At 33.9% G+C, this 27,815-nt stretch overlaps 1 protein-coding gene and 1 non-coding gene across 3 annotated transcripts in view; one reads left to right on the plus strand and one right to left on the minus strand.

Moving 5' to 3' along the window:
- The window catches only part of PCDH7 (protocadherin 7), a 416,043-nt gene that overhangs the window by 186,020 nt on the left and 202,208 nt on the right, over nucleotides 1–27,815 (minus strand). The gene's annotated exons all lie outside the window — the stretch shown is intronic.
- TRNAQ-UUG (transfer RNA glutamine (anticodon UUG)) lies at nucleotides 21,761–21,843 on the plus strand. The gene has a single exon. It is a non-coding gene; the product is annotated as a tRNA-Gln (tRNA).

The raw sequence follows: 27,815 nt of genomic DNA on the forward strand, positions 1-27,815 counted from the left end.
AAATAATTGATATCTTTTTGAAGTAGTGTTCACTCCGAAGGATTACATTAAAATAAAATGGTGAGCATATATAACTTTGCTTGGAAAGATATATTATTATATACCTAGTAAAATACTTTCATGGTTTATCTGTTCATTATACTTTTTCTTTCTTAAAAATGTATTCTTAAATTAGTAATAAAATAATTAATTACCTTCTTTGGCCAGTCATTATTTTAGAGATAGTGATGATTTTTTATACAAAAATATTGATATACTTTTTCTTGATTAAATGAGATAAACATAATTCTCTCTTAAAAAACAGAAAAAAATGCTATAGTCATTAAAAGTACTATGATAGCTCATAATCATTTATTCAATTGTAAACGATTTCACTTGTAGATGGAACTAGTTTATTTTGTTAAAATATTATTAGAACTTTAAAATGCTTGGCCAAAATTACATAATTTTTTTTTCTCTCATAACGTATAACAAACTCTTCTGAAAACTGAATCAGGCTTGTTAAATGGAATATTACTCAGCCATAAAAAACAAAATGGGATCTTAACCATTTGCAATGACATGGACAGAGCTAGAGAGTATTATGCTAAGCGAAACATGTCAGTCAGAGACAGACAAATACAACATGATTTCAGTCATCTGTAGATTGAAGAAACAAAACAACTGAGCCAAGGGGGGAAAAAAAGAGACGCAATCCAAGAAACAGACTCTTAACTACAGAAAACAAGCCGATGGTTACCAGAGGGGGAGGTGGGTGGGGGGGATGAGTGAAATAGGTGATGAGGATTAAGGAGGGGACATGTTGTGATGAGCACCAGGTGCAGTAGGGATGTGCTGAATCACTACGTTGCACGCCTGAAACTAATACTACACTGTATCTTAACTAATTGAAATTTAAATAAAAAAAAAATAAAAGAGGCTTGTTAAAAGGAGGCTTTTGTACATAAAATACATTTCACTTTCTAAATTTTCATTATTTTTTAAATCCAAAATAATGAATTGTAGCTTTAAATATCCATGGTTGTATTTCTTTTTTGATATATAGTACCTTGATACCACTATTAAGGCAACGTGGATGGTCATAAATAGAGTCCATGTATTTTATAGATATTCGATATGTTGTTATGTTTATATAACACTCACATATCCAAGACATATATTCTGGAAATGTGAAAAAGAGCCTTTCTGCCCAGTGAACCATAAAGCCATTGAAGAAGGATCCTTGGGCAGGTCTGACAGGGTACTAGAAATTTCCTTCCTCCTTCACTTAGGATTTGTTCCACGCACATGTAGTTTGTGCTGCTGAATCTTAATCTGCCTCCTCCTCTCCTTACTTTCTTATAAAAATATCTTCTACCTATCACAGTTCAGCATATGTTTTTAGTATCTGAGGCATAACCACATTTTTTTTTTAAGTTCAATTGTTGGAAAACATAACCAAATGATTTGATTCTTGCTTCTTTTCTCACTCCTACTGAAGCCAAAAATATTTGGATATTCTCCTCTCACCTAATGCAATCCAGCAGAGTTTGCAGTAAAGCAAATTAGTATGTTATCTGAAAGTTACTTTTCTGTTGATTTCTGTGATAAAATTAGACTTCAGTCTTTCAGAAGAAAATGTCTTCTAGATATACTGGAAGATACTATGCAAAACCTTTTAAATTCACATATTTAAAGACTTATATAATGTATGCCTTTTTGATAAACAGCTCAGAAATAAGGAGAAAAGTCACTGATAGTATGGTGACTTGTTGGGAAAAGCTTTAAAATAAATAATCTAGGGTCTGATCCTGGAGACCCTGGATCGAGTCCCGTGTCAGGCTCCCTGCATGGAGCCTGCTTCTCCCTCTGCCTATATCTCTGCATCTCTCTCTCTCTCTCTCATTCTGTGTGTCTCTCATGAATAAATGAATAAAATCTTAAAAAATAAAAATAAAATAAAATAAAATAAAAAATAAAATAAAATAAAATAAAATAAAATAATAAAATTAAATAGATATTCTAAAACACCTTTGTAAAGCCATCAGACCTCCCAATCTCATTTTCTTGTTCTTGTTATAAATACAGAAATCAGGGATCCCTGGGTGGCTCAGTGGTTTAACACCTGCCTCTGGCCCAGGGCATGATCCTGGAGGCCCAGTATCGATTCCTACATCGGGCTCCCCACATGGAGCCTGCTTCTCCCTCTGCCTGTGTCTATGCCTCTCTTTCTCTCTCTCAATGTGTCTCTCTTGAATAAATAAATGAAATCTTAAAAAAAATACAGAAATAGTAAAACTAGCATAATGATTACATTTTTAATTATCTCACAAGATTGGCACAATTTCAAAATTAGATCTATATTTTTTGTTATTTTAAAAATATTCATTCACATTTGCTGTATTACTTGAACACACTGATTTATCATGGTGCTAGCTATGCTCAACAATGATCACAAAAAATTAAATCCTGTGCAATCTGCATATGGTGTGTAAGAATATCCCCCTCCCCTGTCAATTAGCTAATATCCCATTACAATCAGCTAATGTGGCTGTGTTAACAATTCTCTTTATAATCAGATGTTGTATTTATTTAATTGATGCCTGTTGTCCTGATTAGAGTGGACAGGCAAGCTTAAATAACGATAGTTGAATTTGGTTAATGCTTATGATCGGAAATCTTTGGTAACTTGCTCTGCTTTATTGACTATAAACTCTGGGGATGTTGCATTTTGTGGTGTCTCCAGCCACAATATTGTGGTGATAAGATCATATTATGCAGCTCCTGACTTTAAGTTGGAATATATTTTTGACTGGGTTCACTTCTGGCAAAAGTTGTTAGTCGATTACAAAGAATGTTTGTCATGTCAAGCTTTACAAAAGGATGCCAACTTCCATGCCCCTCCAGGAACACAGCAGGCTACACTACCTAGTGTTTTTCTGTTTCTTATAAATAAAATTGTGTGTTTGCTTTCCTATTTCATCCTGCTGATTCAAGATAAGTAGTGCATCTAAGGACACAAAAGAAAGTGTCAAGTCACTAAGATCTATACTTTTAAGCAAGCTATTGCAATAAATTTGGTTGCCTCCATACTGGAATTCAGGAAACCTGGATCACAGCTTTCTCACTAACTGAATGACCTTGAAAAGTTACTTAGTTTTGGATTTCACAATGAGGAATTTTCAGAGTCTATTCCAGATAAAATAATTTATGATTCTATGTGAATGCTTTATGTTCCACACCTTAATAAATTGAAAACAACAAATCATGAGATTACTTTTGCAAGCTGTCTTTATTACAATTTTTATTATAGCCAGTTACATTGCAATAAGGAAATAGCATCCACAATAACGATAGAAGGTAGAGTCTCTGGATACAAAAGAAGCGATGGTTCCACAAATAAAAATTAGTGACTTTCTCTCCAGAATACTAGCACTGGCAAGATAAAAGCACTTCTCTAGGACACTACGGGCATTGGCTGAAATTACAATGAGTTGTACTGAAAATTCTCAATCATCAACTCCAGTGAAATCTTTGAGACTCATGTTACTAAGTTCCAGGACAAAGTTATCAGTATTATTACGTCTGATGATTATCATGTAATCACAGACCATTAGCATTGGAATTCATTTTGTCTAACTTGCTATCTTATGAATGAGTTCCTTTAATAATGGTTTTGAGAGGTTAAACATGCGACCTAAGTTTCAACATCCTTAGTGATACAGATTTCAGAACACGGACTATTCTATGGAGCGGATTTTATTATTTCATAAGGTAATAAATTTCATCCTTATATGGAAGCAATTTTCTCCCATTGAAGCCTACTGGCATTCTTTCCACCCTCAAAAATCACGAAGGTTGAGTTCAATCCTTTGTCTCTTTTTTGCATTAAAGTCCTTCAATGATCTCAAGTGGTGGTCCTCTCTTCAACCTGTCTTCCTTAGAACACCAAACATTTTCTTGGATTCGTCTATTTTTAAAAGCACAATTATCAGAATCATTCTCAAGAGAAAGCTCCAGAAAGAAATAAGTCAGAATATGTTAACCTTAAATATTACATCCCTGATTTAACTTGGTCATTGTATTTTACAGATGAGCAAACTATATCTTTGGGAGGTGATATATAGTTTATTGGCAAATCTAGAACAAAACTCTAATTTCTAAAAATTTCTTGTCTCCCATATTCTGTAGAAAGTTGGAACTTACTTTAAAAACAAGCTAGTCAAATTCCTCATTTTAGTGAAGTACATGAGGTCTTGAGAGGTTAAGTGATTAATTCGAATATCCTGCATTTCACTCTCCTCTTTCTAAAATACTAGAAGACAGAGTGAAAGATATTAAATTGGACATGTTGCACATAGAATACAATCTTCAATAGCAGCGATAGACAAAGCAGATAGAGGTTTTCTGTTCTTGAGAATATTGCTTAAGAATCTTACATATAATCAAATAACCCAAGGATATTGCTTTGGGAATTGAATCTAAGAAAAGCAGAATGAAGGGCATATATTCATACAATTTACAAAGCAACATTTAGTATTAAAGAGAAAGACTTTATATGTAGGCACCGGAGCTTCTGAGAATATAAAGTCAAACGTTATAATTACCATATGGAAAATGTTCATTAAGATTATATAGGTTCATAATATATGAAGCACATCTGAAAATGGAAATCTTGGGTAGGGTCAGGGAAAAGCCATGTGGCATAAAAAATATTCTCTGCCAGCAAATTAATTAAATTTCCAGGTTCTAGTAAAGGCCATATATTCTGTGTAGGCACTCACTGAAAGTCAGATGTGCAGGGCCTCTGAGAGACTGCCATAATCTACTCATAAATAGAACTCACCAAGGAACATTGACAGCAGTTTGGCATTAAGGAACACTACATAAATGAAAAATTTACTTTGCAGTAACTTTTATTAGGGAAAGTCCATATCTGACAGGGAGTCCTTTATACATCTTTCAATCTTATTTTGTTCTACTTTGACCTCTGTGTAACCTATTGTTACATGTTAGCACATGTTATTAGTCAATAAAATCAACAATTTTTGTTGTTTTGTTTTGATTTTGTTTTGTTTGTCTTTTACCTCTACTGATCCACTTATATTATTATCCACTTAGGGATTTTTTTGTGTGTGGGGGACAAATTTATTAGAATGCGGGACAGGTTTTTCAGGTTTTCTATCTCAGGCATCAACCAATATATATTCAATTAAGAATAAAAAGACTAAAAAAAAAAAAAAAAAGAATAAAAAGACTGAAAAGTCTTTTACCTTCATCAAATGTTATTTTTCAAATATTAATTCATTTTCCTATCTTTTTCCAGCCCTTTTTATACATAGTGGTATTTATTTTATTTTCATACAATACTATACACTATCCAAGCCTTTATTAATGTAAAAATTCAGGTCAAAGGCATATGGTGTTTTAAACTGCACCTCTCTCTTTTTTTTTTTTTTTTTCTGAAGGTATTTAGAAGGCAGCTATGCTCACCACTATCTTTTTTTTTTTCTGAAGGTATTTAGAGGGATTTTCTAGGCTCTTCAAATTGACCAAATATGAGAATCTAAACTGTGGGTGCCTATCCTGAATTCCTTGTTTTATTAAAAAAAAAAAAAAAAAAAAAAAGTATTTGCACTAAATGAATGCTGAAAGGATTTGCAACCAAGTAACATAGAGCAATTAGATGAACTGGGGCTTTAATCTAGGAAATAATATATAAAGAGACACTATATATGTAGACACTCTAACTGAGGACCTGTCTGAATTTATGTCTTGGAAATACTTTCATTTGGAAAAGGAATATAACTTATTATGTGTTTTCCCAAGGAGGAAATCCAGGATAAATGGATTCAAGTTACAGGAAGACAGACTTTGACTGAAAATAAGAAAAAGCTGAGAAGTTAAAGATGTCCCAAGATAGAGTGAGCTACCTCTGGATTTTGTGTCACTGGAATTATTAAAGCAGAGATGAGTGATCCTTACAATGGTGTTAAGGGATGCATGCACAATCTAAGGCTAGACTGGTTGACCATAATCTCTCTTAAACGCCCATGAATTCAGCAAACACTTATTCTATGTTCTAGGCACTCCACATTAAAAGAAAAAAGAAAAGACAGAACAATATTCACAGAACTAATAGATTGATATTAATTCCATGATTATCTTGTTAGAAAGTATGGTGAGGAAGGATATTTTGACTTGTATTCTAATTTTCCATCAAGCTTTGACTCAACTGTATTCTCTAGGCACAATCTTTTTAGTTCTAAATACTCCAAGCTAAGGTTGAAACCCTTATCTTGCTCCCAAAAGCACTAGAAAAAAGTGCTATAAGTATACAGTGTTCCCAAATCAATGTATCTTAACTTGCTCTTTTTCTTTCCAGCACTTTTACTTCAAAGGATTTTCTAAGGATGAAGGAAATACAAATTCATAAATAAAGGTCTTTTTCTCTTCCTGCATTGATTTTGTTTTCCCTCCTAGTTTGATTTCATATTTTTTAAAGTTCTCTCAATGTCTGTGGTTTTCAATGATATGTGTTCTTCAATTTTTTATTGCTTTTCAATTTTTTCATTTTTCCAGAATCTTGTGGTTTATTTTTTCTCAAATTTTTTTTCCTTCATGATTAATCCTCTAAATCTCATATATATTTTAATCTTTACTTTTTTTTCTTTTCCTTTTCTGGTAAACTGATAAGGTGCTTACCTATATGATATGTATTTCTTTCATTTTCCTATAATGTAAAAAAGAATTTTTCTGGTTACCTTTCCACAAAATCTTAGAATGTGTTGGTTGATTTTTTTTTTCTTTCCATATGAGATACAAGTATATCTACACTTCTTATCTCTAGATTTGGTAAATTTTATAACATTTAAATTAGCTTTTTCCTGCATTTGCAATTGTTTAATATTACTTGGTTTTTAATTATAGGTCCCAAATTTGGAAGAAAATAATGAATTACATTGTATAATATATTTCTTACAATACATTGTGAGTAATCTGTGAGGCTAACAATGGTCAAGAGGCACATACTAAGGGAAATAAAAACAGAGTTGAGGGAAGTATGGATGAGGGGAAGCATCCATATGCAGGTAAAAAGGCTGACTGTTTTATAAACATTCACTCATTTGTCCAATATTTAGTGAGTAGCAAACACTGTGGACAAGAAGAGTTTAGAAAAGATAAGATGAAATCATTGCCCTCTAGTAATTCAAGAGTCAAGTGTGAATTAGAGTCGCAGCTTTGCATGGCAGGAATCAGGAGAAATTACAGAAGGTACATCCCACTTCCGTCAATTCTGAGTGATCCTGACCACATTCGATTTCTCCGAGCCTCATTTTTTTTTTCTATTAGATATGGACAATGATAATAACATCTAACTCTATGTTCCTTTGTGCAGATAAATTAAGAAAATGGAGATTAAACTCATCAACATGATGCCTGACACACATTAAACTCTCAGCCCATGTCTGATATTACTGTTGTGAGTTTTCCAAACAGACCTGGGAAAAAGGCCCTCCAGATGGAGAGACCCAGTTATGTGAAGGCCTGTGGACATGAAAGACAACACCATGTATAAAATAGGATTATGAAGGACAGCCAATGACTTCAGAGCTTTATCCAAAAAGAGACTATACATTCTTGAATGAAGATTAATGGCTCAGCCTCCAGTGGCAAAGGGTCTCATTGGTAAAAAGTGCTCGTAAATAAAAATGGTTTGTTTTGTTTACTGACACTAACAAGTCTTAATTATGCTACCACTTTAAAGAACATCACAAATAATGGTGCCACAAATGCACACCTAGAGACACCCTTACTATCTTAGAGCGTCTGCCAATAATTTTCCTAGCCTAAAGGTAGTGTTCTAGTCACATGTCTCAAAAATCTGAGAGAGTCACAAAGGTGTAACGCAGAACCTGACACATCCCCAAAACAAGCCCCTGCAGGAGCTAGAAGGACCAGTTCTTCTAGTGAAAAAGGAAATCAAGAAGGTGGGTGTTTCCCTGTGATGAATAAGTGTTTATGTTTTATAGGTTATGACTCTGCTGGAGTTTGCGCCCTGAGGGACCTAGCTCCTTTCAAACTACAGCAACCTGAACAGAGGTAATACTGAGACTGCTAGAGGAAACCGTTGCCTTCATCTCCTTCAAATGCCACCAGCTAGGTTGACAATTTTTTTTTTTTTCAGAAAGCGATTAGAATACATTTGGCTCTCACATCTGAATGACATGGCTTTGTGGGGCTTTTAGACTTACTTGATCTGGCTTATATCTCATTTTCTATAAGCAAATGAGTAAGCATCATTCATGTGCATGCGATTTTGCGCAATGCCTTCAAAAATCCAAATGTGATAATAATTGAATTCTGAGTTAAAATTCACACAACATTCTCATTTTGTACTTTTTAAAGGTATGTTACCTAACAATTGTTTGTAGAAGGTTGAAAGTAGCATACACATACCAGTTCCTTTTCTTTCCTAGATAATCAGTTGAGGAAACTGTGTAACACCTTTCTCTGAAAACTGTATCATCAATTCTGCTGTAGTCTTTACATTAAAAAAAAAAAAAAATTCTAGCTGTGCAGGGAATTCTGAAATGCATAGTATGCCGAAATGGGTAAAGATATATATATACTCAAGTTTTATAAATCCTCCACATCGGTAGACCCTGTGTAGTGTATAAATGCATCTTCTGAATGTCAAAGAGTCAGACTCTTAATGAAGAGTGCAGAAGAGGGGCAGCGGTACTGCTTCATGAGAACCACCATACCTGTTGATTAATGGAGAGGCCTTAACAGCACTCTTCTTCCATGCGTCTTGCCATGAGGAAAGGGGAGGAAGGGAAAGGTAGTGATGGCAGCAACACCTGGGGAAGGGAGACGGGGAAAGATGTGAAGGGAAAATCAGCAGCCCCTACACAATGGTGACCATCCATAGATCTGGCCAATAAAACAATTTCCAAAAACCCTGAGCTCGGTTTCTTTCTTGCCTTTTTAAAAAAATCCAGATGCATTTCAAACATAATTTATGCAAATTAGGTATTTCGGAAGTTGTCAATACAAACATTCTTACAACAAGAATCATCCAAATCTAGGGACACAGGGAGCTGCTACACATAATAAGCTACTATCTTGGGGCACCTGAGTGCTCAGTGGTTGAGCATCTGCCTTGGCTCAGGTCATGACCCCAGGGTCCTAGAATCAAGTCCTGCATCGGGTTCCCTGCAGGGAGCCTGCTTCTCCCTCTGCCTATGTCTCTGCCTCTCTCTCTGTGTCTCTCATGAATACATAAATTTTAAAAAATCATAAAAATGAGCTACTATCTTATTCACATTGGGATATACAGGTGTAGGCATAGATTTTTTTTAACAATATATTTAAGAAAAAACTATGTAGGATAAACAATACCAAATATATACGTATTTTGCCCCCCTCCACAACAGGATTATTACCATTTTCTTGTTCTTTCTCTACCTCCTTGCTATATAATTGGCTCATGATACACTATTCCTTTTTATATTCTCTTAAGGGTATGTAGCTCTGATATCAAAACAACTTTCACTTGGTAAGTTAATAAAAAAGAATTAAATGTAATAGATTTAGAAAGAGATCAAAGTAATCAAACTTGCAAAAAAGCTCATGTTCTAATTATATGTTCCCAAGACATGATTTAATCTAGATTATATGTAAATTCTGAAGAGTGAATATATAGAAATGTATAAAAAGAAACAGAATGAAAATGTTTAATAGTTGATAACAGTATATGATCTGAATCTTATTAATGATCAACTGCTTTAATAATATCAATATATGAGAGGATAGCACACCTAAATACCAAACACTGCTACCTGATTTTGCTCTTAAGTATATATTTTTGAAGAAATTTTTAGCTTTGTATATTTAGATTTAGATATAAATTACATAGGAAAAATGATGGTTTGCACTACCTAGAGAAGCTTATAAAGCTTATAAAAGTGGAAATAAACTTATAAAATATATGTATATTTTATGAGGAAAAGAAGAGGTATGCCACTGTTTGGGGGATGCTGATAACAGGGGAGACTGCGTGTGTAGGGGCAAGGGTATAAGGGGAATCTCTGTATCTTTCTCTCAATTTTCTGAGCCAAACTCCTTTAAAAATTAAGTCTTAATAAAAAATAGTAAATAAATAAATATTGGAAAATGTTTAAAAATAAGTGGGAATTAATTTTTAAAACATCTGACCCCTCATGCAATATGTTTCTCAGTGTATTATTTATGGACAGGCTGGGACATTCTTGAATTTTTGTTTAAAGACAGGGATTTTTGTGAATACATGTTTGCATTCTGAATGTGATTCTACCCTTTAATCCTGATGTTTAGGAATGCAGCTATCACAACGATCTTTGGGGTTAGAAGCATGATAATCCTTTTGGTCTTGTCTTAATCTTGTTTAGACAAGATGTCTCAAATTTTTCCAATTTCTCAATTCCTCTGGTCTTTGACACACTGCTTACTATTAGCCATCATCTCTGTTTAAAATAACATGACCCACCTAATGCTTAGGCAACAGTATTAGTCAGCCCTTGAGAAATTTAGAAACTAATTGGTTATCATAAGAGATTAGGATCAAACAATTCTAAAGGCATATGAAGTCTAGGCCTGTTGAGATAAAAAGAAAGGCAATTCAAAGTAGAAAACTTAATTTTTATCTGATACGATTAAACGTGATATTTTATAGCTTTTTATTTTTTATTTTGTATTTAATATTTAAAATATTATTACACATAATATTTTAAAATTTAAATCCCCCTTTAAAATTAAAACCTACATATTCCAGTAATATCAAAGTAAAAAAAAATAAACCTAATTATTCCTATATTTAAATATTCCTGAGTGAGCATTTTGGGATCAATATTTTGTCTTTGGAAGAATCACATGTGGGAATTTTGCAAGACAGAAGGATAAAGATCTACATGCTCTTAATTTGGGACAAGATTCTTGCATCCAGCATGAAATACAGTATTTTTTTTTCTTTTTTGTATATGGCTCCCCAATATCCTAAGGATTTTATATATAGTAAATTCTTCCTTTGACCTTAAGAAGGGTAGATTGTTATGATATTTGAATATCATAAATTTATTTGAAAATTAATACTATATTGTGGGAGAAAAAAAAATAACCAAGGGTATACTTATGAAAAACTTTGGAAAATAAATACACATACATAAGACACAGAAAAATACTAATAATACAATTCATCAAGATGTAACAAGTAATATAAAATGATTTTATAAATAGCTGAGTTTGTAAATAACTGAAACAAAATAGAATAGTCATCAAAAAGATTAAATTAGAATTTTAAAGAGTTATGAATTCATGGAGTGGAGAACAGAACTTTATGGATTAAGAAATATGAAATTAGAACATATTTTTCCTTCAGATGTGAATGGTAAAGGCCAGGATAATAAAATGGTCCCTGGTACTACAGGGGTATATGGTAGGAATCTGCTTATGGACAATGATGTGAGCTAGATTTTCACCTGGATAAAAAGGGGGGGGGATATAATACATGAAAATGAAAAGCGGATAGATTATTGTTGAACAGCATTGACATTACAGAGTTTGTAATGAATTTGGTTTTCCAAAAGGATAGGAATTCTCTGTCATGTAGATGAAAGGACAATGATATCCTAAAGAAAACTACTGGTCTACCCATTATAAAGTCAGACTCTCCTAATTTCTATTTTTGGAAAAATGCATAATCAAGGTAAAGCTGATATGAAGCTACAGATACTAAAGGTTGTGTGATTGAGTAAAGTAAGCACAGAACACCCAACGTTGAACTGTCACACAGAAGAATAAGGCTCAAGGCTTGCTTCATTTCCCAAAAGATTACAATCTTTCGGTGGGGAACCAAAGGAGGGGTCACACAGTGTAGTGCTTGGAAGTTACAAGAGAAGAGATGAGGGGAGCAGTCTTTGACAAGACACATACTAAGCTTCTTCTCAACGACTGAGAAGGAAATGGGTACAAGAAGAAAAGAAGCAGTTTGCAGAAAGGGAAGCTGATGCAACCTAATGCAGGATGGTGGCAAAGAGGCCATGGAGGGCTGGCAGGTCTGAAGTGAGTCCAACCAGAATGGATTGTGCGGTGGAAGGAACAGTAGAAGACATCTGGGTGTGTTGAGGAGACACATCAAGCAATATAAAGAGAATGATTAGGCCATGATACTGCTGTTCTCTACTTATTTAATGTCTTAAGCCTTTCTCAAATGCCAGTGTGCCTGGTACAAGGACATAGGAGAAAAGGCTATTGCCACATTGCATAAACATTCCTGATAATAGTACTGCTTTCGTTATCCTATTTGTAAGGTCCATCCTAGAAGCAGATTTTCTCTAACAATTAGAAGACATATTTTAACTCTGAGTCTGGCTCTAAAGCTTCCCAATGTCTCTCACACTCATACCTAGGGCCTCACTGAAGATGAGCCATCCAAGCTCATCCTCGGAGGAAGCCTTACTCCAGGCAATGAGATGGGTCTGATTTTCTATCATCGTCCTTCTTGCTAAGAGTGGCTAAGTAACGATCAAAGGGGGCATTTTGATAGTCACGATATTAGCGTCTATAGTGTGGACGGGAAAGGCTGGAGTGTAGAGAGATTAACCTGGCTATGCTAAGTCTTGAGTGACAGGATTAAAATCTGCCCTGGTGGCCATGGAAAGAGGTGGAACCTGGGAACTTTTACAGAGAAAGGAAGCCTATGTGTTCTTACAGCACTCGGGAGACTGCACCACTGCAAATAGGACATCGCCCAATGCACTTTTTAAGTATACGATAAACCATATAAGCCCTGAATGAAGTTATTAGTCAAACTTAACTATTGAGACCACAAGGAAGGAAAAACCAGAAAACATGAAGGGGAAAAATGTTACTGTGTAAGTATCACCTGAAGCTTTTTTTTTTTTTTTTAATCAGTAAAAATCGTAAGTGATCTAAGATAAAAGAATAGTTGTTAATCCTTTATTCAGCTCTCATTAGTAAGTGCTAATGATGTGTTTCTAGAATCCTGCATTATATTTTGTACTCCTAAGATTTAAAGGCATAGACTGTATAGCTTCGTGGCAATCAAAATCACCTAAGTAAAAATGTTTACTATTACTAGCATCTAGCTTTGGTAAAATGATCGTACAATGAAAAAATCAGGAAATAGCATAAAAAATTTTAAGTGAAAACCTTACCTACTAATACTGAAGTACATTTTTTTTCTGAAGTACATTTTAAATGAGTCTGATATATATGCTTTTAAAGTAGGGTATATTCATGCTAGCATATGATGTGTAAGTTTTCTTAACGCTAGAGTAAAAATATGAAATATCCTTTTTTAAATTTTTAAATGAAAATGCTCATTGATTTATTCAATATTACACTCTACTTTCTACAGATTAACTATGACAATTAGAATTTTGCTATACACAGATCTGGAGTTGTGATACACTTTTTGACAATTTTATTAAAATTTCAATATTTAGTTTTATTAAAAACATTTTATAGAGTTTCTAGCAAATCTATAATATTTTGCTTATTTTCAAATTTCCAATGTTTTACAGATCTGCTGTCTCTAAAACTGTATAATAGCTATAATAGTAGGATACAGTCAGTCCATTAGACAAGGTAATAGCCTCTGAATACCTGGTTAATTGTTGATTAATGCATTGAATAATGTTCACTTACAATTTTAATTTTAATTAATACATGATTTCATTCCATTGATATAACTAATATTCAGTTTACTTTTTACTTAAAATATATTTTAATGTGGATTCTGTTCATTCTCTTCTTGACTTGTAATTGCTTGGTCAATTTATAAAATTATAGAAAGACTAAGTCCTCATGCAAGACATTTATAGCCTCTGCAACTGAAGGTTATCGTATCAATTTGATAATTCAATTTTGCTCATCACATATTTCATGAGTGTTCAATCTGTGCCACTCACTGATTTAGTCAGTGGAACTTAAACACTGAGTTTCAGGACTTCTTTAAACTCTGAAAAACAGAGGACTCAAAGTGCTTTTTGTCTTTATGTGAAGTATATCATCATTGATTCTCATCATATCCAAAATCTAAATTAAGATACTTGAAAAATAATTAATTGTAAATATATTGCAAAGTACCCATAAGAAGTTGACATAAATAAAATATTTTTATGAAAAAATATTACATTTTTTAAAACCAAAAAATCCTCCATAAGAATGACACTGCGATATATGTTAATACAGATGTGTGATACACAATTGAGCTAAGGATGAGAGAGCATCAGCAAGGCCTCACAGAAGAGGTCATAGTTGCAGTCAACTTTAAAGAAAAAAATTGGTCTGTAGGAAAGTGATGCAGATGAAAGAGATTAAGACCATTTCAGTGAAAGAAGGGCACGGCTAGACACAGCAGGTTGTAATAGAAAAAACACACTGCTTTTGTTTGACAGATTTTCTTCAAACTCTATCTCAGCTACTTGCTGGCTGTGTGACTTTGAGCAAATCACCTAATATCTGTGATGAACCAAAATTTGCTCCCCTGTGAACTAATAAAATCTATGTATTAGGAATGTTCTAAGAATTAAAAGATGTATTTTCACGTGTGGCAGTTAGGTAGCACACTAAGTAATATACCATTTTTTGTTGTGTATTTAAGGATAGTGAATTGGTTACCATGCAGAGAATATAGAATACAGTGAGGTGAGGGAGAGAGGATAGAAGTTTTAAACAAGAGTGAAAGGGGCAGCAATGAAGTAGAACCATTACACAGGTTCAAGGTGGACATAAATGACTTTTTAAAAAACCCAGAAATACAGTGATACAAATATAATTACCTTGAAAACTTCAAAGAGAACCACTTTTCATGCAGACCTTTTCAAACCCATCAAAAATCTTAATTTCCGCCCAGTCTTCCTAGCCTCTCCTGGGGGTGGGGATGGGGGGAGGAGGGATGGGGGGGAAGTAAAACAAACTGAAATTTTAGAAGAAAAACCCATATTCCAGCATCTTCATAAATATAGAACGAACTATGTAAAGAATAACATAGATGATAGAAAATTTACTTAAAACAGAAATTTAACCAGAAATTTTATCTATGGCTTAAAGAGGTGTCCTTGACCTGAATTTTATAGTTGTCTTTGAAATCAGATTTCAATTATATTTTAGTAATAAATGAATGAATATATAAATAAAAATATAGTTAATCCCATGTGAGAAATGTATTAAGAATTTGAACTAGCAATTGTGATGTTCTCAACTTTCAGATGATAATTAGCAGATTCATAAAGTCCACTAATTAATGTGAATTTATCTAGAAAATACTTTTATTGAGTGTGGTATGTAAAGAATATTACAATTTTTCCCTATGTTAGGTGTATACTTTTTTTTTTTAATTTTTTTTTAATTTTTATTTATTTATGATAGTCACACAGAGAGAGGGAGAGAGAGGCAGAGACACAGGCAGAGGGAGAAGCAGGCTCCATGCACCGGGAGCCCGATGTGGGATTCGATCCCGGGTCTCCAGGATCGCGCCCTGGGCCAAAGGCAGGAGCTAAACCACTGCGCCACCCAGGGATCCCTGTTAGGTGTATACTATCCAGATGCTATCTTTGATGTTCAAGATGGCTACAAAAGAACAATTTCTCAACTACAAAATACAGATTTCTGTTGATACACCTTAGTTCTGTCAACTAGGACAGAAAGGAGAAAAAATATACTTGGAGAAGTATGGCTATGAAATAAAGAATATACTCTTCACAAGACCCAGGTTTAGGTATTTTTATTTTTTAAGATTTTATTTATTTATTAATGAGAGACACATAGAGAGAGAAAGAGAGAAAGAGAGAGGCAGAGACACAGGCAGAGGGAGAAGCAGGCTCTATGCAGGGAGCCTGATACGGGACTTGATCCCAGGTCTCCAGGATCAGGCCCGGGGCAGAAGGCGGTGCTTAACCGCTGAGCCACCGGGCTGCCCAAGGCCCAGGTTTAGAACTTTACGAAAAATAATAAATATCCTATCTCATGTATAAATACTACCTGTAGTACACACCGATGATCAGTAAGAATAATATGAATTTTAGGTGAGGAGGTTTGTAATACTTTACAAAGACTTTATGATTATCCTGTCTCTTTTTAGATATGGTATGCTTTATACTACTCATTTTGGTTGATTTCTTCAGCACCACAGTTCAGTCCAGACCTTTATCAGAAGAACAAGCAAAGAAAAAGCATAAAATCCAAGGTAATAATGGAAATCATGGGTAGACCTTGGCCCAGAAAATATCAATATATTCTTTAATTAATTTGGTGAATATTTACTGAACATCTACTCTTTTCCAGGCGCTGCACTAGTAGCTGGAGATACAATAAACATGAAAACATGGTCTTTGTCCTCCTGTAGCATAAAGTCTAGATGGTAAGATATTCACAAAATGAATCAGGAAAGAAAAAGAAAGAAAGAAAAGAAAGAAAGAAAGAAAGAAAGAAAGAAAGAAAGAAAGAAAGAAAGAAAGAAAGAGAAAGAAAGAAAGAAAGAAAGAAAGAAAGAAAGAAAGAAAGAAAGAAAGACCTCTATTCTACTCAATGCATATATAAATAATTCTAGAGCTTACTTTCAAGATAATTTTGTAGCAAAAATCACATATCATAAAAATTAAACAATGTTCCTTATAACCTCTCAAATCCTAACTTTGTAAATATAATAAAGCTCTGTATCCAAATTGGCAGGTACCTAACTCCACCTAGCTCTCATCATCTAAGACCTATAAATGACCGTCCTAATAGCTGAAATTAAATAATAGATGATAATTTTTTACCCTCATTTCCTGGTATCACGTTTGTGTGCCTGTATATAAGGGGTTGATATTACCAACTTTCAGTGATAACTAGAGTATAAAAATCTCCCTACTTAACCATCCTTCCCTACAGCATGATTTGCTAATAATTTACTCCTTGAAATTTTTTTTTTCTTTACAACTCATTTTTGCTATTTCTCCCCTTTTAGTACCAACTACCATATTGTAACCTGGCCAAGTCAAGCAATAGTTGTCAATTCTGAGTGAATTTGGCCACATAAATGTAATAATCTACTAACAATCAGGAAATACGGGATGCCTAAGTGGCTTAGTGGTTGAGCATCTGCCTTTGGCTCAGGTCATGATCCCAGGGTCCCAGGATCAAGTCCCATATCAGCCTCCCTGCATGGAGCCTGCTTCTCCCTCTACCTGTGTCTCTGCCTCATTCTCTGTGTGTTGCTCATGAATAAATAATTAAATCTTAAAAAAATCAGGGAACGTTTTCTGTCAAAAACCTTCCAGTCTTGAATAAAATTAGCAGAAACTATGCAAGCCATTTTGAGTTTACTAATATGAACATGAAAAAAAGGATGATTTCCTTTGGAAAGTTGAAATAACTCCACTCTGTAGTGTTATTTATAATTTTGAACCTCAAGGAATGATGATTCATAGATATGTAGAATGGAAGGAAAATAAAACAGTCTGTTCACCCTATCCTTTATTCGAAATACTTGCATATGGTTCCTAATGTATTTTAATTTATTTTTAAAACACAAGTTGTTCTTTGACTATGAAACATTTCAGACGTTTGCAAAAGCCTTCTTTCTTTTTTTGTGGTATTTTCTTTTCAACACATTCATGTACAATCAAAGAGAATTCAGTTAATACATAAGAACACCTTTTTTTTTTAATACTGTCATTTAAAAGACAGGATGTAAAATGTCAACTATGGATAATGCTATTCCCTCAAAGCATATATCTTGTTCCATTATATATGGGTGAATTCATAATGTTTTAGTTCAAACCTATAAAATACGGTATACTCTTGAGAAATCTGACAGATGATAAAACTGCATGAGCAGTACATGTGCACATGTTTTCATACTTCTGCAAATTTATGGATTTCTTTTTATTTCAATCAGCTCTCTGAATTGGTTGACTAGTATCAAATTCAATAAACAGCATATGGGTCTGCTAATATATGTGAAGAACCTGTTCTTTCTTCCTCACCTCCAACATATATGCTCTTTTATATGTCAGTTAAGTAATACATTTCCTGGATAGGAGGGGGACTTGAAAATAAACCATATACCACAAGGATTTTATTGTAAAAAGCATAGCTATGTTTATTTTAAGAAAATTGCATAAAAAGAAACAAAATATTTATTGTGGTGCACTATATTTGTATATAATGCACAAAATATGCTTTTGTATTTTGCTGTTGGATATTTTTTCTGTTTATAAAAATACAATTTTATAAAATCTTATGTTGTGTGGCTAAATCTTTTTGGGTCTTTCAAATACTCCATTAATATATCAATTAATGGGGGTTCATTTTAAGAATCATGAAATCACTTCTTTGAAAGTTAAAATTTTACTGGCCAAATACACTAAACTTCTCAACAGAGTTTCACTCAAAATCAATTCAGAAAATGTGATGATGAAAACTTTTTAAAAGTTTAAGACAAAACAAAATATAGTCTTAGAAATGTGGACTAAAACTTTTAAAGTAATTCCTAGGAGATGAAGAAAGAAGTTAAAGATATTTCGCTGTGACAAATGTACTTCCAGAGCACTGGTTATAGCCCTGAGTCCCTCTTGGCCTACAGGCCAATATTCTTCATTCTGGGGTAATCATTGGTCTCAAATTCTAGGCTTGTGCTCATCAACCTTCATCCATTTTTCCTCTCACATAAATCCAATTAACTTCCTACTCTTGGGTGACCCTTCTACTCCTTGCCAATAAAAGAAACAGGTAAGGGAATACAGTACATCAAAAAAGAGGAACATATGAATGTTACATTCTGTGGGAAAGCAAGTATTTCCAGAATAAATGCATATTCTAAATTTTCCTACATCAAATTTAGATTTGCAAAGTCAGGTCGTGCATGATTAGAAATGCTGAAGGCATACCTCTATAGTGGTTCATGCTTTTGAGATTTCAAATTACAACACCATCCCATTTTTACAACGCATTACTAGAATATTCTCCGATGTGTATATTAGATTTCTTTATAGAGACAGTCATGTTCCTACAAGCCATAAATTTAATAAATCACCAGATATATAACTTTCATTCTCACATTTACATTACCAAGTATTTTATGGAGCAATTTTCTTAGTCATAGCAGTGAGACTGTTCAATAATATAAATAAATAAATAAATATGATTTCAACATAAAACCCTTAACTCCTAAAGAAAATAACTATGCTGGAGTCTCACAAGAATACAATTCACTACTAAAGAGAACTCCATTATCAGTAGGATCTATCTTGGATTGCCTCCATGAAGGTTTATTACGAGTAGTATCAGAAGGACGTTATTTTAACAAGCACTGCAGAAGCCAAGGACAGTTAGGGCTGGCTTCTACTGCAGAGAGAAAGAGCATGAAAAGCCTAATATGCCATAATGCTGAAATTGTTATTATAAATAACTGGTACATTTACATCATATTTCCATACATTTTCAACAGAAACTTGAAATACAAATTCCATCAGCTCCAGTTAGTCTCAGGCACAGTTTCTTGTTGAGACCTGTTGCTCAGTGTTAGCGATGCCAGGCCTACGTGCTCTTTTAGGCTTATAAAGAAAACCGGGCCTTTAGGTATAAAGGATAGTTTGAAATGATGAAATATTTGAGCAATCCAGTGAAAAAACCTTGAAGCAACATTTGAGAATACCCTTAATTAGCATACAGCTATTTTAATTTAACCAGCGCAATCCATAAATTCCTATTGTGAAAACATAGATATATACCTTATTCTTGCGAGGAGAAAATCAGTAGAAGGCATTAGAAAACCATAGCCATAAGTTAACCTTACAGTCTTTTTATTGGTTATTTTTAAAAATATTTTATTTATTTATTTATGAGAGACACAGAGAAAGAGAGAGAGAGAGAGAGGGAGAGAATGAGAGAGGCAGAGACACAGGCAGAGGGAGAAGCAGGCCCCATGCAGGGAGTCCAATGCGGAACTCGATCCCAGGACTCTAGGATCACGCCCTGGGATGAGGGCAGGCACTAAACCACTGAGCCACCCAGGGATCCCCTTTTTGTTGGCATATTATTTAAATAATTATATTGAATTCCAGGTTGGCATGTTAAGCAGTGAGAGAAAATGATCCAAACTATAAAAACATAAGTACTACACACTTTCTGTTTGCAATTTAATAAAATTTACTTTAATAGAGAAAATATTACTCATTTTAAAATACAAAATCTCAATATGTTAAGAGTTTACAACTAGTGAAAGCATTGACTTTAAAAGAACATTTTTAAAATAACATCTTCCTGAAGGCATAATTTATTATTTAAATTATCTCCAATATATGCTTTAGCCTTCTCAGCCCCGCATATCAAGGATAATCCGTGCATATGCATGAGTGTGTACGTGTCTGTGTATGTGTTTCCCAAGCGAGGAATGCTGAGATTTCCTAAAGTCTGCTTATAAATTTCACAATGAGTATCTAAAATATACAGTAACTGGGAAGTCAAATTCTCCACATGTGGAGCCATTAAGTAAAATATTTGTTCTCAAAATAGTTTAGGAAGGCACATGAGGTAGAAGGTAGTTCATGAAGCTCAATCAATAAGGAGACTAGCTAAATGAAGTGCAAAAAATATTATAATGGATCCTTTTGCTCTTTGAAATCAATGATAGTAACCTGCGTTTAGAAAGAATGTGTGTCTGAGCAATAACATGCAGCAATATTTCTTGAGCTGCTCAAATGAAAAAAGCTCAGAGGCAGGCATCTCTCCATGTAGCTATATTACATCTCTGTCCTTTTTTTCCCCTATCGAGGCAAGATAACTGCCTTAACCACTTCAGAAATTTCATGGCTTCTTCCCATAGAAGGAAATGAAGGCCATGGTACTGATGCTAAAACGTATATGATAATTAAAACGAGCAGCAGGGGCAGCTGGGGGCTCTCAGTTGCTTAATGACTAGGTCAATTATTAGGGAACTACATATGCCATGACTTCTCAGTGAAAATAGATAATTTTACTTAATCCCACATTGAAATAGGCACCATCTTTTATGCCTAGATATTCCTAAGTTCATGAAGTGACTCCATATGTGAAATTAAGAATTTATACTCTATTTTAGTATAAAAAACAAATTACAATATTGTAAATGCCAGCACCAATGGAGTCCTTAACCTACCTTTGTAAACCATCTCTTCTCGCTACTATTGAAAGATTCAACAGGGTATAATACTTGAGTAGGAGGAACTTGGAAATTCTTTCTTGCAGATGATATATATGCCCTTTAACTTGTTATGCCAGTGATTTCAAAATTCTCTTCCAGTTTATCTTAATTTGTTACTGTACCTAAGAAACCTTCTTATTCTTAAACAAGTTTAATCAAGTTCAATAATTTAGAGCAACAGATAAGCATATTTAAGATAAATACTCCCTATGGAGGCAAGGGGCTTGTGTTGCAGTTAAAAATATGTGTGCCCAGGTCTTGAAAGAGCTAGGATACTTTCTAATTTGATTATATAATATACAAATCATATTTAACACAATCTAATAGTTCGGAAGGTAGCAATATGGGTATGAAAGTATTTTTTCCTATATTTATTCTGCAGAGAGGACATTAAAAAAAAACCTCTGAAAGTTTATGCATTTAGTGTAAGATTTTAGCTTATTTTGAAATTTCCAACATTACTAAGACAATAATAAAAAGTATTAAACATCTTTTTAGTGCTTACTTTATTGAATGGTTTGCATAATTAAAAAGTTAATTGCTTGGGACGCCTGGGTGGCTCAGTGGTTGAGCGTCTGACTTTGGCTCAGGGTGTGATCCCGGGGTCCTGGGATCGAGTCCCACTTCGGGCTCCTGGGATCAAGTCCCATATCGGGCTCCCTGCATAAAGCCTGCTTCTCCCTTTGCCTGTGTCTCTGCCTCTCACTATCTGTGTCTCTCATGAATAAATAAATAAAATCTTAAAAAAAAAGTTAATTTGCTTGTTTCTACAATCTTTGGAAGTCATGAGATCAACTCATGTGTGTGTGTGCACAGTCATGTGTATGTGTGTGTGTGTGTGTGTGTGTGTGTAGAACAAACTACGGATGAGATACAAGCATAAGGAACAGGACTATCAAGTTTAACCAGAAATAGAGCACCTCGCATTAATCCTTACCCTATTTTGAATACTGTATTTCTTTAAGCAGCTCATGTTATTGAGTCTATCATTCTGTTATTCTGAAGAGAAAAAAAATAATAATCTATTAGCCTTTTTCCTGACTTTTATGATATAAAAACTTGACTATGTCACTATTTCACAGGTCTCAATATTTATGTCAAACCATGATTTAGAGTGGGTTTTAATGATGAAATATGATGTTGCTTTGCCAAAATTACAAAAGAAATGCATTGTGTTTTATAAGTCACACAAATAAAGAGAGAGATTCTCTTAATGTCCCTGAAAATTGGGTAAGGAATGGCTTTCTGCCTGCCTTAGATAATAACACAAGATCAATGATTTGCTCCACACTACATTATAAATTAATGCTTCTATTAAATATAAAACTAATTTTCTACTTAAAGGTGTTTTTGAAATAGAAATAGTTATCATAGCTGCAACAGGTCTCAGAAACTTTGAATACCATCATGCAAAGATAGCCCTGTGGAGCTAAGAGCAAAAAGCAAGAATGATAAATAATAAAAGCTCCTATGTATTGAACATCTAGTGTTATCAGTTATTAACTATAATTTTACATACCTTCTTCCCAGTCTCATCATCTATAAAATACAGATAATATTTCCTCAGTGATTCTACAAAGCAAATATGTAGAACCCTCAGGTTAGCACAAATGTACCATAAAAGTATGTTTATTATTTCAATTTTCCTTACCCTTTTTATCATATTTTAGATACTTAATAAGGATATTGTTTCATCATTCCAATAAACCTTAATGTAGGTGTAACACCCACTTTATGGTAGATTGTTCTTTTCTGGTGTTTCTCGCTTTGTGTGTTTATGTGCAAGAGGGACTGAATAAGTCTGTAATTCAATTGTCTCTGACATTAGAGATACTTCATGATGACTTCCCTTTAAAATCCTTTCAGCCCTTTATGCCTGAATTGTATTGTAATCGGGGTGTTTTGTACTATACTTTGAAAATGATCTCGAATACTCCATTAAAGTTGATTTCTACATTTATAAATATATTTGGCTTAATTAGCAGCTTAAGTGAAGAAGTGAATAAGTGCTATGAATTGGTGCCTAATTAGCAGAATCTATCCATACTCTGATTGGCGATCATCTTTACAAGGCTTTTCTTCCTGCCATGAATATTTGAGAGTCGTCTGTAATCTCAGAGTTTTGAGAACTGTTCTGCTGCTGGGCACTGAATGATCTTTAATAATTATTCGATGAATATCTCTGTGAGTTACTGGTTTCTGTCATTTACTACCCTTTCACAATAAATCCAGGAAAATATATGCAGGCCTCTTAAAGACAGAAGCCATTTAGCTGCAGAAAATAAATTTGAAACTGTTCCTAAGTTTCCTTTGTCTATGGTTTTCACAGAACCATATTATAAATATTGTCATTTATTCACAGTACATAGAGAACCATGTGCTCTTAACCTTAAAAACCGATACGGATTTCAAAAAGGGCCAGGAAACAACTTACCTTTGGGGCAAAATATGTGAACATTTTTGTAGGAAGAAAACAATTACGTACTTAGTAAATATTATGAAGATTGCAAGTTTGACATGGAAAAGGAAAAGCTGTAGAACCAGAAAAAAACTATAGAGTATACATAAACAAGTGAATATAGTAAATCGGTAACTTGATATAACTTTATTAAATTCTAACTACTTAAAAATAAATGTTCATGCATAACTGTACAACGACTCTTTAGGAAAGACAGAAGAGTAATTATTATAATTCTTGTTCCCACTTTATCAGTGAGTGAGATATATGTGTATTGATCCAGGTTTCCTCCCTGAAAATGTGGTGGAGCTTGAACAAAGACTCAAATTTCTGGCATCTATCTCTGCAAACATATACATACATATATTATATACACATATATAAAAATTATATATAATATTGACATATGTATTATTTATGATTATTATGCATTACATATTATAACATAGAAGAATTAAGTTAGATTTAGCAAGGACATTTTAAAATTGAGAAGTGATAAGACAGACTTTTCTAAAAGCTATCCCAAAAGGAATACAAAAACTTGGTAGTCTGAAATGACTCAAATATAATGACTTTCGGTAGAGAAAATGAATCACTTGACCCTCAAAATGTCATGGATGAGGTATTACAATGGAGAAAATGTGCATGGGATGGTGAAGTTGAGAAAGGCAAAAGAAGTAAAGTTATTAGAATGCATAAAATAATAATAAGAAAAAGAAACCTCAGAGTCAATCTGTGGGACAGTCCTTTAATCCTCCTTCAGGAATGAAATGTCAGAGAAACTCAGAACTTTTCATTTGGGTAAAGAAGAGTAATGTATTTTTCCTAATATTTTCAAAAACATAAAAGAAAAAAGCAAAGGCTAAGTAATCAAGTCAAAAGTCCTGTACTTTGTGCTCTGAAATAAAATGTAGTTACTTAAGAAAAACACACATGGGGACCTCTAAACCTATGGACAATTGATAGAACTAATTTAATAGCTACTTGATCCTGGGGACATAGGTAATACTCAGACATGGGCTACAAAAGAAAAGCATGTGGGTTCGATTTCACAAAAGAGGATAAAAACAGTCTGGGGCTGAAATAGGCAGGAATTAGATTTTAGATCTTCATTATTCCGGGAGAAAGAGATGAACCAATGTTGTCCAGGAGACTAGAAGTGCCTCTCAAAATTGAATTCTCAAAGAACTAGTGAAGGCTGAACACAATTGATCACACCGAATAAAAGGGAGGAAGCTTAAGGCGAAGAGCTCTGATAAAATATGGTTCTGTGTGAACATGTTGCTCCCAATCACCTATTTAAAGATGATGTATGGTTAACATTGCTCTGACCAAAGTAAAGGGAAAAAATAAGGATTGGTCCCTAAAACTCAATTTCCGCCAAGTAGCTGTATAATTGAAGATTGAATTTATTGTAAGTGAGAATCATCTGAGAAACTATGAGTATAGAAATAACAATGTTAAATGTTAAAAATTACGTATCAGTCTGGGAAATGTTTTTGTTACACATTTTTCAGTGTCAAGTATCAGGCATGCAAGAGTAACAGCAAGTAACAGTCTAGGTAAACAATAGACCTGATGACTAATTGATTGAACATTTAGTAATGCAAAGACATCTTATAGAATGGACTAGAAGCCAGGAGGGGAATGGAGTCTAGCTATATAAACATGCTTAAAGTTGATATTGGAAAAATAAGTTACATATTCTAAGAAAAGATATGCAAAATCCTTAAGAGATGACCTTAAAGAGAAGAGAAAAAAAGCAACAAAAAGAACAAACACAAGTTAGGGGCACAGGATCTTAATTGGTGCCCAGTCTTAAAAGATGTTCTGAATCTAGGGAGCCAAAACTATCTCTTTTTTTTTTAGGAGATGATCCATCATTCAATGGTGGATGTGTTTCAGCAGACTTCATCTGGCCTCAGTGGGTCTGGATGAAGAAGTCCCTCTTCTACCCTCACCAGGCAATTTTTTAAGAAATATGCTATTTGCCTTGGTAGGGAGAAGAAGCAGGAACTTTCTTTTTTTTGAATGGGATACTCTCCTGCTCAAAATTTAAGAAACTAATGCTCAAGTTTGAAATGGGTATCCTGCAATATTATTGAGAACTGATCTTGTCTCTGTACAATCATGTGCACTGATAAATTTTTGATTTTTTTTTTTTTTTTGAGGAAAAAAAAAAGTTCCAGGTACCACCTAGAGTCTACCTGGTAACCAGACAGGTAGCCTTCTCTTGGCACACTCTACATTTCCATATACTCTATGCAAAGCTTCAGGACAATGGAGAGTGCACATGCCAGGCCAAAAAAAAAAAAAAAAAAAAGGTTATTTCTAGAGATATCTGGTAAACCAAATAAATATATGTGTGATTAAATAGGAGTTGGATTTTTATTTGGAAATTATTATGCAGCAACTGGTTAGATTATCTTGGGTTGAAAGACAAGTTTTATCAATAAAGTCTTATTCATAATTCCTACGAAGCAACAATGAACACAGAGAAAGGAGAATAAATTTGTCATTGACCGTTGACCTTCCTTAGATAAAAACAATGTCAAAAGTGACATCTGCCTGGCAAATCATTATTAGTAAGTCTTTGCACATAATATATTTGGAGACATTTCTTCCCTTGCATGGTGTACCAGCTGTGGTCAGCATCTTTGACATTGAATTTCTGTGGTATTTTTCACATACAAAATAAACTGGATTTAGACAGTCCTTGTATTATGTTGCTTGAATTTATGTGTCAAGCAAATTCTATTTTCATTACTTTTCTGTTTTGAAGCATATTTATTTGCACAGTAGTACCAACAATTGATAGCACTCTTACAGTGTCAGGAGTCCTGTAATTACAAAATAAAAAATTTTGATGACCAGGAAAATGTGATCAATTACCAGATCTCAACAAAAGTGACACTAGTCAGATACTTTAAATTTCAAGCCAATGAGATGGACAAATGATGGCCTTGTACAAAGTAAAATGTAAAAGTCTTATTACAGGTCAAAGCTCATTTAAAAGAGTAATTAGGGACACCTGGGTGGCTCAGCGGTTGAGTGCCTGCCTTTAACCCAGGGCGTGATCCTGGAGAACTGGGATCGAGTCCCACGTCGGGCTCCCTGCATGGAGCCTGCTTCTCCCTCTGCCTGTGCCTCTACCTCTGTGTGTGTGTGTCTCTCATGAATAAGTAAATAAAATATTTTTAAAAAAGAGTAATTAATCACTCAAGGAGATATAGCAAAAGCTATTACACAAATTTCAGACTTGGTAGGACTTTCAGTAAATTTTGTAAAAATAAAATAATAATTCTGAACAATGGGAGCATAGATGATTAGAAATTCATTAAGGGACATCTGTGTGGCTCATTTGGTTGAGCATCTTATTCTTGGCTTCAGCTCAGGTCATGATCTCAGGGTCCTGGAATTGATCCCCACATTAGGCTCCTTGCTCAGCACAGAGTCTGCTTGAGGGTTCTCTCCCTGTCTTCTCCCTCTACTCTCTTTCACTGTCTCTCAAATAATAAATAAGTCTTTAAAAAAATTCATTAAGATTGTTCTCAAGGGATACAACCATGCCCCTCCTTTGATAATGACATTATAAGGGCTTGTTTGATCTGAAAAAGTTTTTTCAAGTGTGTTTTTTTACACTATATTTACTGGTATTCAGCTTTCTCAGTTGCTTACTTCTACTGAATCTCTATCAGAAACATTGGATCCTTAGACCATGAAACTAAATTCAATTTTTTTTTTTTTTGGATACCTCTGTGTAGGGATTATTCCAGTTATATCATGCAATGGTGAACAAATCAAAGGCTCTGTCCTCAAACAGCTTACAGCATCATAGGAGAGAAGAATGTAAAAAGCAGTATATCTTTCAGTTGGGTCTTCTGGGTTGTTATTGTCATTTTTTCCCCCTTATCCAGATCTGCATGATCATGTATCTGCATCACTGGACATTTGATACCCACTACTTTCCTAATTCTAAATTTCCCCTCACCCTACCACATTATGTTTTTGCTTTTAAAAAATATCATTCTCAGGCACCTTCACTGTAATTTACTTCTCTGTGTTCTTTTATATATATATATATATATATATTTTTTTTTTCGGATTCAGTTTTGGGAATCATCTCTTCTTAGTGGCATAGGCTTC

The sequence above is a fragment of the Canis aureus genome, chromosome 2 (assembly GCF_053574225.1).
Source record: "Canis aureus isolate CA01 chromosome 2, VMU_Caureus_v.1.0, whole genome shotgun sequence".
NCBI classification, from domain to species: Eukaryota; Metazoa; Chordata; class Mammalia; order Carnivora; family Canidae; genus Canis; species Canis aureus.